Consider the following 10709-nt stretch of genomic DNA (forward strand, 5'->3'; position numbering starts at 1 on the left):
TGATAAATCTTAGGTTTCACAAAGCCACATGCAAAAATATACTATGCTCAAATTACACAGAAATATTGGCCTGAAAGCACATACAGTGTTTTGCTCCTATTAAACTAAGCAGTTGGAACTGAAATCCTGGAGGCAGCATACAAGTGTTCATGTGCTGTCGCAGATGGAGGATCTTAAATAAAATGTGTTCATGTGTGACACAATATAATAATGATGTCACAGATGCTACCAAAATTAATTTCATAATCTTCTTAACAACTTTCTCACTGGAAAAACAGCAAAAGTCTCTGATCGCTAATATGTGTTTATTCAATTACCGATTTCAAACATAATGATAATCTTCAGTTTGATCTTGTCATGAATGACACTTGATTCACTGTGCAGTTTGTGTGTGAAAGATTATCACTGCAAATCAGCTCTGGTGACGGACTATGAATGTTATCCTGTAGGACGTAAAGAAATCACTGCGTCCCTTATGGTGAAAGAAGAGCTGTAACATCTAAAGTGGGCATGGCGTGGCTGCTTCAATTTGATTTGATTTTTTATTTGGTCTTGCTGATTACATATTGTACAATTGGTGTACTAGCTATATAGGATAAGCCAAATGAAATAATGCAACACCATGTGAACATTTTATATATCACACAAGTACTTATTTTCCATGAACAGTTGACTGCAGACAATATAACCTGCATTTTACTGGTACAAGTTCACACAAAATTTTTACCTTCATCACATAAGTAAGTTCAAGTGAATCTTAATTGTGTAGAATAAATGGTGGTACACATTTTAATGTATGATATAAATAAATTTACATTTTATCAATATAATTTATGTCAGAAGTACACAATTTTGTCTTCACGACATAAGTAAAGATTTTCTTTTCTTTATCAAACAATGGAAAATCCAGGATTGGATGTAACAATATTATGAAAAAGAAAGTTCCTACTCACCATATAGTGGAGATACTGAGACGCAGATAGGCACAACAAAAAGACTCACAATTAAAGCTTTCAGCCATTAAGCATTAAGTCCTTCATCAACAACAGATCTCTCTCTCTCTCTCTCTCTCTCTCTCTCTCTCACACACACACACACACACACACACACACACACACCACACTGCAGTTTCCTCACTCAGCTACTCCCCTGTGGACTCTTGTTGAAGTTGCAGAGCATTGGTGGAAATTTTTTCCCTTTATTGTGTTCTGCTTGTGAGTGTCACAGTTTTTCTGGAATAAGTCCTTGTTGCTGGCTACAAACATCATTAGTGATTATATACATTGATTTGTAACAGTAAATATCCTGAGTCTTAAAGAGACCTCTGCATTATGTTCTGTTAGAGACCCCACATATCAGCGTCACTGTTTCTGTTGAAATAGCTCTCAGGGAAAAACACACTGTGCTAAGTTTTTTGACAAGCTGATCAATTTGTTCTGTCCACCTATCTAGATGCCTAGGAATTTTCTATGTGTGGTTTCATAAATTTTTTGTTTTGTTTTGTTTTGTTTGGTTTTAGGATGCAAAAACAACTAGGATCATAAGCGCCCATGTTAAAACTGTATAACACGAAGACAAAGGGGGAATTAAAAATGACTACACACCAATCCCAATTAATGGAAGAGAAAACAGCTAAGACAAGGGCATGGAGAAAGGTCTATAAAATACACCATAGAGAAAGGGAGGTCCAAAACTAAAAATTCAACGACCTTTACCATATTGCTATGACAGATAAAAAGTAAAACGTGGTCGACAGCTCGCATGTTGTTCGCTAAAACAGCCGATAACTCAGACGGAAACACAAATGGGATTGTAAGCAGTTAAAAGTTGGATGCAATGTGCACAAAGTGGTGGGGGAGCACCACTTAACAAATGGCAATGTTAAGGAGACAGTGCCCAGTACGTAACCTAGTTAAAATGATCTCCTCACAGTGAGAGGGCCACGAGGAGGTCGTCCAAGATGCTGGGAGAGCCTTAATAGCCCAGAGCTTGTTCCTGTGAAGGGAGGACCAGTGGTGACACCACCTTCTGATAGACAGCAACACAGAGATCATTGGAGGGAATGTAAGAACTAGCAGGCTGAGGTATGAGGACTGCAGCCTTGGTAGCAGCCTCATTTCCTGTCAGACTGGCGTGACCAGGAACCCACATAAACATCACAGTCGTTCCATCAAGAGTGACCTTTCCTGGACCCATTGCACTAAGGGATGCACACAGAGGCTTTGAAGGGCACTGAGAGTGTCTGAGCAGATAACGCAACTGAAAATCCTGTGACACCGGATGTACTGCATGGCCTGACACAAGGTGAAGAGCTCTGTTGTATATACTGAGCAGTATTCCAGAAGCTGCCAATGATGAAGGCACACCCAACACCACAGTCAGTCCAGCAGTCATCAGTGAGCACAAATATACTATCGCGAAATTCCACGCGAAGGTTGTGAAACTGAAGGCGATAGAGCCAGGCTGGAGTAGTGTCCTTAGGAAGCGAATCAAGGCTAAGGTGAACACTGGCGGCCGCACAAAGCCAAGGTGATGATGGGTTCACACCCACTGGGAAAGTTGCAGGTAACGTAAAGTTGAGCTGTCGGAGCATGAGTCAAAAGCGAACTCTAGGATGTAACAGAGAAGAGGGATGCATCCCATACTGGTGATCAAGGGAGTCATTGAAGGAGGAGGCATAGGATGGGTGGCCACACATGGCGGACAAACGGCATGCATGTCAGCTGAGGGGAAAGTCTCAGTGGTACGACAGTGGTAGTTGGGCAGCTTCTGCATACAGGCTCTCAACGGGGCTAGTGTAAAAGGTGCCAGTGGTCAAACGGATGCCATGATGGTGGACAGTATTGAGGTGGTGTAAGAGGGATGGACGTGCACCCGTGTGAATGAAACACCCATAGTCTAGTTTCGAACAGACAAGGGAGCTGTACAAATGGAGGAGGGTGGCTCAATCTGCACCCCAGGAAGTACGATTGAGGACACGTAGGATGCTGAGGGACCACATATTCCTATCGAGCATGAGCCCCAGGAATTTCATAGTTTCAACGAATGGAAGAACAACAGGCCCAAGATTTAAAGACAGTGGAAGAAACCAATGGCACCACCAGAAACTCATACAAATGGTTTTGTCAGTGGAAAAATGAAACCCATTGTTGATGTTCCACGAGTAAAGGTGATCGAGACATCACTGAAGGCGCCGCTCAATGAGAGAAGTCCATGGAGAACTACAACAGATGCAAAATCATCAATGAAAAGGGAGCCGGAGATGCCTGGCGGGAGACAGGCCCTTATAGGGTTATGGCGATAGCAAAGAGGACGACACTCAGTATGGAATGCTGAGGCATATCGCTTTCCTGGGTAAAGGTGTCTGACAAGGCAGAACCCACACGTACCTTGAAAACTTGTTCTTTAAAAATTCCTGAAGGAGAGGGGACAGTTGGCCACGGAAGCCCCACATGTACAGAGTACGGAGGATACCAGTCTTCTAGTAGGTGTCATAGGCTTTCTCCAAATTGAAAAACACAGCCACAGTCTGGGATTTCCAGGAAACCATTCATCACGAGTGAACAAACTGACGAGATGGTCAACTGCAGAGTGTCACACTCGAAATCCACACTGTGTAGTTGCGAGACTCTAGCCACCATACTAACTGGGCATGAATCATACGTTCTAACACCTTGCAAACATAGCTGGTGAGAGACATTGGACGGTAGCTAGAAGGAAGGTATTTGTCCTTACCGGGCCTAGGTATGGGTACGACGATGGCTTCATGCCAGCATATGGGAAACATGCCCTTTGCCCACATGCGGTTGTATGTATTAAGCAGAAGGTGCTTGGCCACAAGAGAAAGATGCAACTACATCTGAATGTGAACATCGTCTAGCTCTGGGGCAGAGGACCAGGATGGCGTCAGAGCATGATCTAGCTCCCTCACAGTAAAGCTGGCATTATAGCACGCACAACTCAGAGAAGGGTAACACCTGAGTCTCCTCCACTCATTTCCAATGGAGGAAGGTAAGATGATGGCGGGAGGAGCTCGAAATCTCTGCAAAAAGGTGGCTCAAGGTGTTGGAGATAGCAATAGGGTCCACGGTGACATCGTCTGCTACTGTCAGGCCCAAAATCAGAGAATGGATCTTGAGATTGGCCCACATGATGGAAGAGGGAGTGGAATTGTTAAAAGAACTAATGACTGAAATCCAGCTAACTATTTTGCTATCCTGAAGAATGCAACACTGTGCATGCATCTGTTTATAATGAATGCAGTTTTCCATTGTAGGACGATGGTTAAAAACATGAAGAGCACGTCTCTGCACACAAATTGTACCACAGCTCACCTCAGTCCACCAAGGGACCAGGACACGGCATGGTAAAGAGGAAGTGTGAGGAATGGAACAGTCTGCAGTGGTTAAGGATAACATTCTTAAGATATTCCACCTGGTCCTCACAACTGGAGAAATGTTGTTCGTCGAAGGTCGCCAGGGAGGAAGAAAGCCTCCGGTCAGCCTCAGTAAGCTGCCATTTTGGTGTACACTTAGGTGGAGTAGGAGTCAGCAAACGGATAGCACACGGAAATGGTCACACGAGTATGTGTCAGATAGAATGGACCACTCGAGATGATGGGCCAGCTATGCAGTGCAGAAGGATAGGTCCAAATGGGAATAGGTGTGCATGCAGTCTGAAAGGAACGTGGGTCCTCCTGTGTTAAGACGAAAGAGGTTAGGTTGATTAAGTTGGTGAGCCAAGAGGGCGCCTCTTGAACAGGTTCTGGGAGAACCCCAAAGGGGATGGTGCACATTAAAGTCACTGAGCAGCAGAAAGGAGCGCCCAATAAGCTGGAGGAAGTCTGCCCTGGTGGCATTGAATGATGGAGGGATGTAAATGCTGCAAAGGAAAAAGGTCAAGTGGGGAAGGAAAAGGTGAACTGCAACAGCTTGAAGGTGGGTAGTCATTGAGATGGGTTGACTATGAACATTATCCCGTATGAGCAGCATGACTCTCCCATGAGAGGAATGTCAACTTTGGGGGGAAGGTCAAAACGGACTGGGAAGAAATGCAAGAGTTAGTGGTTGTGAGGTTGCAATTTTGTTCCCTGAAAGCACAGAACAAGTGGACGTGCAATTCTAAGAGCAGCCTTAAATCGTCTTTGTTGGACTGAAGGCCGTGAATGTTCCATTGGAGGAGATTCGTGACAAGGGGCAGTTGCCGAGTGCCAGCCTTCAAAGACTCGCTTCAACAGGGCACAGTGGCAGAAGGATTCTGCTCCATGAAGTCTACAGAAGTGTCCGCATCCTTCTGCTGTCGGTCTGTGGAGTCCTAGGTAGAGAAATGGTTGGTGGTGCACACTGGTGACATGGAGGTCGGCTGGGCGAGAGTATCACATGGCAACACTGTCAGAGAGGAGGCAATAGTTTGGTGGTGTGTTGCACAGCTGGAGGAGAAGATGGGGATGCTGCCATGGCACTGGGTGATTTCACAACCTTGGTGCTAAATTTGAGGTCACATGTCTGCATGACCATGAGCTTTGTGGAGTGAGATGTAGCAAGTATAGCACTGTAGATGCCAGATGGTAAAATGCAGGGTTTCCAACTAACCAGTAACTTGTGGGTGACTGGGTAAGGCACTTTTTCCTTCACCTGGATCTCTTGGACAGCCCACTCATCAAGATACATGGCACAATCGCGGGAGAAGGTGGCATGGTCGCCACTGCAGTTGATGCAGCGGCGGAAGGAGGCGGACAATCACTCTCCCGAGTGTCCCTGCCACAGGTTACACATTTAGCTGGATGCCAACAGGACACCTGAGTGTGGTTGTAATGATGACACTGGTAGCAGCGCATTGGGTTCGGAATATATGGTCTGACTGTAATAACTTCATAACCAGCTTTGATCTTTGATGGAAGAACCACTCTATCAAAAGTGAGAAAGAGAGGCACTAAGGAGGTATCAACTTTTTTCATGACCCAATGGACGGCAGTGACATTTGGATTTCTGCCTCGATCAGACCAGTGAGCAGCTTAGCGCAAATAACACCATGAGAAGAATTCAGCATTCAATGGACCTTGACACAAACAGGATGGCCATGGAGGAGCAAAGCTGCAAGCAATTGTTGTGCTTGAGAATCGGAAGAAGTTTCCAAAAGCAAAGTGCCATTGCATAAATGAGAGCAGGATTTTACACGGCCAGCAATTGCATCAACACCCTTCTGAATTATATACGGATTTACCATAAAGAAGGACTGACCATCTTCAGTATGTGAAACCACGAGGAACCATGGTCCAGTTGGGAAGGTCTTTGAATCATTAGCCTCATTCCATTTATGTTTCATAGTCACTGACTGTGAAGATGATTGGCTCACTGTGAGAAAATCCCCCATGGTTGCTAGTGTCTCCAATGGCATGCTCCTTACAACTGGGGCTTCCCTTCAGAAGGGGGTGCACCCGCCTTAGGTGATTGTTCACACCTCACGAACACCTGAGCGAGGGCCCAATCGGCAATTTGGGAAGGTAGCAGCTCAGGCAATCACCCCTCCCTGGGCCTGGCCTGTATTAGGGGATAATTGGCAATATGGGAAGGTAGCAGCTCAGGCAATCACCCCTCCCTGGGCCTGACCTGTACCAGGGGATACATGTGAACCCTACCTGTCAACTTGGGACTGGGAATTACGTGTTACCTAGTTATGTGTTACGCATCAGATGCATGGGCCGGCCTTCAGGAGCACATACGGAGGAAGAAGAAAAGGAGGAACCTCAAACGCCGGAGTGGAGGAAGGACAGAAGAAGGTGAATGAAGAAAGAAAAAAGGAACAATGGACAGAACTCTGATGTTTACTGCAGAAAATGCAGAACATATTTCAAAAAACAGGCCAAATATGTTCCCCAAGGGAGGGGAAAAAGAACAGTAAGAGGATAGATATGCAGCATGAAAGGGAAATGATGCTGCAAAGGCTGGGGCCCAGTGGTAGGCATGAACCCACCAAAGAGCAGCGAGCCCCATGGGAGAGATTTTTTGATTGTTGACCTCCATTTTAGGAACTTGGACGTTTTTATTTACTGACTGAAACTGTATAATTTCAGTTTTTGAAAAAACGTAGGGTTAGGCTATTTGCTGTGAACCATTTTTGTACTTGGTTAGTGACTGTCAGGACTGTATCCTGCATTGCGAGGTTGGGACCCTTGATTGGAATGCCATCTGCAAACATGACTATTTTTGCTCTGTCATTAATTATGACTGGTAAATCATTAATGTAGATCATAAAAATCTGTGGCCCAAGGATTGAGCCCTGGGGGACTCTGTATTTTACATTTCCCCTGAGTTTACTGTTATACTTGCCTCCATTAATTTGAGTAGATAAAATTTAGCCACATCAAAGGTTTGTCTTTGATGCTGCGGTGTGGAAGCATTTTTAGCAATATGTTATGATATACACCGTCAAAAGCTTTAGCAAGGTCACAAAAGATCCACATTGAATACCTTCCGAGATTTAATTCACCTTGTGTTTCCATCTGTTAGGCTAAATATAGCTCTCTCTGTGGAAAATCCCTTATGAAAGCCAAACTGTGTGGTTGTCAATAAGCCATTTTGTGTCACACGGCCATAAATCCTGTCACAAATTACTCTCTCGAACACTACCAGCAAAGATATGGTACCTTCCTTGCCCCACTTTTGTGGATGGATCACTATTGGATGTTTTAGTCCGTCTGGAAATGTCCCCTTTTCATTGACTGGTTACATGAATAGCGTAATATATGACTAAGTCTGCACGTGATTTTAAAATCCTATTTGATATTCCATCATATCAAGAGCTTTTAAGTAATTTTATGGTTTTTTCAACTTCTTTAGGAGTTCACACTTTGAAGCGCTGAATTTGGTGTGATTTAGTAGCTTTATGACTTTGGTGGGAGACTGTTTATTATGGTTCCCTGTTCTTTCAGCTACAGTTAGAAAAAAGTTATTTAAATCAGAGGCTGCAGCTTTTTGATTATTCTTGTCTGAACACTACCAGAGGACTTGGAGTCCTTGCTTGTTAGATTTTATGTTTCTATTTGTCTCACTTTTTATGGTGTTCCATATGGTTTTTACGTTATTGTTTGACTTGCTGATTTTTTTGATATAATGCATTTGTTTGCCGTTCCTGATTACATATGTTAGAATTTTACAGTATTTTTTGGTAATGTGGTTTCACTGCTACGTTTGTATTAGCCTTTGTTCTATACACTGGTCTCTCTCTTTTTAGCACATAATATTTTGATGCCAGCTGTTATCCACTATTTCCTTTCACAACAGACTGACTTCATTTTAATCTGTCTGTGGGGGAAGCAGGCTTCAAAATGTTTGAGAAATATGTCCAGGAATGAACTGAATTTAATCAAATAATGGAAAATCGATGAAATGTAAAAATATTACGAAAAGGAAAGTTGCTGTTCACCACAGATCAGAGATTCTTAGTTGCAGATAGGCACAACAAAAAGACTGTCACAATATAAGCTTTCGGCCAACAAGGCCTTTGTCAAAAATAGTCAACAGACACACCACACACACTCACGCAAACGCAACTTACACACATGACTGCAGCCCCTGGCAGCTGAAGCCACAAGTGTGGCTTGCTGACCGAAAGCTTATATTGTGACAGTCATTTTGTTGTGCGTATCTCCGCTATATGGTGATTAGCAACTTCCCTTTTCATAATAATGAATTGAATTTCTCATTCATTTTAACTGCCTGGTATACTTCCTCATGTTCATGGTGTAAACTGTTCCTAAACAAGCTAGTAGATTCCGTATTTGTTATTCTAATATGTTTAACCTGGGGGTGGCCATTTACTGTATTTCTACTGGCGATTTTTAAGGTTGTCAATTAAGCAGCGTAATCAGATGGCCATTTATTATTGCTTATGTTTTTACATCAGTGTAATAGGAACAGATTATCAGTCAAAGTCTTGCTGTGCCCATATATCTTGTTTGGAATGAAAACATCGGTAGTAGGTTGGAGGTAGAGAACAATGACTGCTATTTGAAAGGAAATTAATGTTAAAATGACCACCTACTATAATCTGACTTGTTATTCCTATAAAGTTTTTTAAGAACTGATTCTAACTGTGAGAGGAGCTTTTCAATGTTTCTCATGGGTGCCCCATAAACTGCAATTCTTATGAGGAACTGAGTTTCCAGTTCTAACTTGACTGCACAGCAATGAAAATGTTGTTCATTACAGTACTGAGCTACATCTATAGTTTGTGATCTACGAGTATTGTGCATATAAATTGCTACCTCACCTTGCATTAACTTGGTTTTGCAGTAGTTACAAACAATTCTATAACTATTTGAATGTATTTGATTAATTTCTGTAGCTTCCAGGTGATGTTCAGTTAGGCAGAGCACATCAGCAATATTTTTAACAGTGTCTGCCGTTTCTTGGAGAGAAAGCAATAGTTCCTCTTCTTTATTTAAAGGCTTCTTATACTTTGGTGAAATATTTTTAGGCTTCTCAGGTAATCTGCTGTACTTCTGACAGTTTTCTTAAAGACAGATTTGACATGAGCTACATTATTGTTAAGGGGTACAATATTTACTCTGTAACTTTCCCTATAGTCTAGTGTAAAAAAGGCTTTCTTTGAGTGTTAACTACTACATGAATATGTTGCAGTTGTAATCAATCACTATTTCTTTCTTTTTTTTGTAGTGGTAGATACATTTTTATAATGTGAGAATTACATGTGTTTTTTTTTACTATTTTCCGAGTTAAGAACTTTTTCCTAAGGCTATTCAAATGACGGCCATGTGTGATATGGTATCTTTGGCCTATGCTATTGATGTCCAGAACATTCACATTTCAAACTGCCTGTGTATGTTCAAGAGCTGTTCATTTGCAGTGCTCATCTCTTTACTCACACATGACTAGGTGGTAAATCATATTGCTGCAGAATGTTGACATATATAATGTTTGTGTGTCCCAGATAACTCAAGCAATTCTTTAGTTCCTGCAGGTTACTGAAGTTGCATTCCAGTACATGTCATTTGAGCCACCAAATAGTACAACATAATCCTCTGACAATAACTTACCGATTTCCTCCAAATGAACCATCAAACAAACCCAGAAAGTCGTACCGTTTATACATATACACGTTCTGGAGCCAGGGAACCACCAAATTCATTTCCCTGATACCAAAGTGCAGAGAAGCTTTATAAATTAAAAAATACAAAAATAACTGTAACGGAAAAGTAGAGGGATTGAAATTAAACAAGCTGCACTTCTTAGTACTAAATAAAGCTCCATAACACACATTGGCATGACTCCGCGATCTTAGGCAGCAGTCTGAAGAAGTCACGAACTGATCATTACATATATACATATGAACAGTTTGGCCTTCTGAGCTCGTTTGAGATTTTTAACTGCTTCCTCCGTTGTTCTAACCTCTGATGGTCATCTCCAGAATTACAAGACAAAATGTTAGACAGAGAAATATGCCTTGACCAGGGTCTGATGCCCATAAAATAAATATCATCTAAAACATCTCAGTCCAAAGTGTCTGCCTTAGGTGCTTAAGGAAAATACGAAAACTAAAATTTGGTTGGCCAGATGGTGATTTGAACTGCCATTTGTACATCTCACCACTGTACTACCTCACTTGGTGAATGGCATTTAAGATACAGGTACTGCACCTGTTAAACATTTTGTGGCCCTATGGGCAAGAACATATCCACATGTTCATCA

This window comes from Schistocerca piceifrons, chromosome 2 (assembly GCF_021461385.2).
Source record: "Schistocerca piceifrons isolate TAMUIC-IGC-003096 chromosome 2, iqSchPice1.1, whole genome shotgun sequence".
NCBI classification, from domain to species: Eukaryota; Metazoa; Arthropoda; class Insecta; order Orthoptera; family Acrididae; genus Schistocerca; species Schistocerca piceifrons.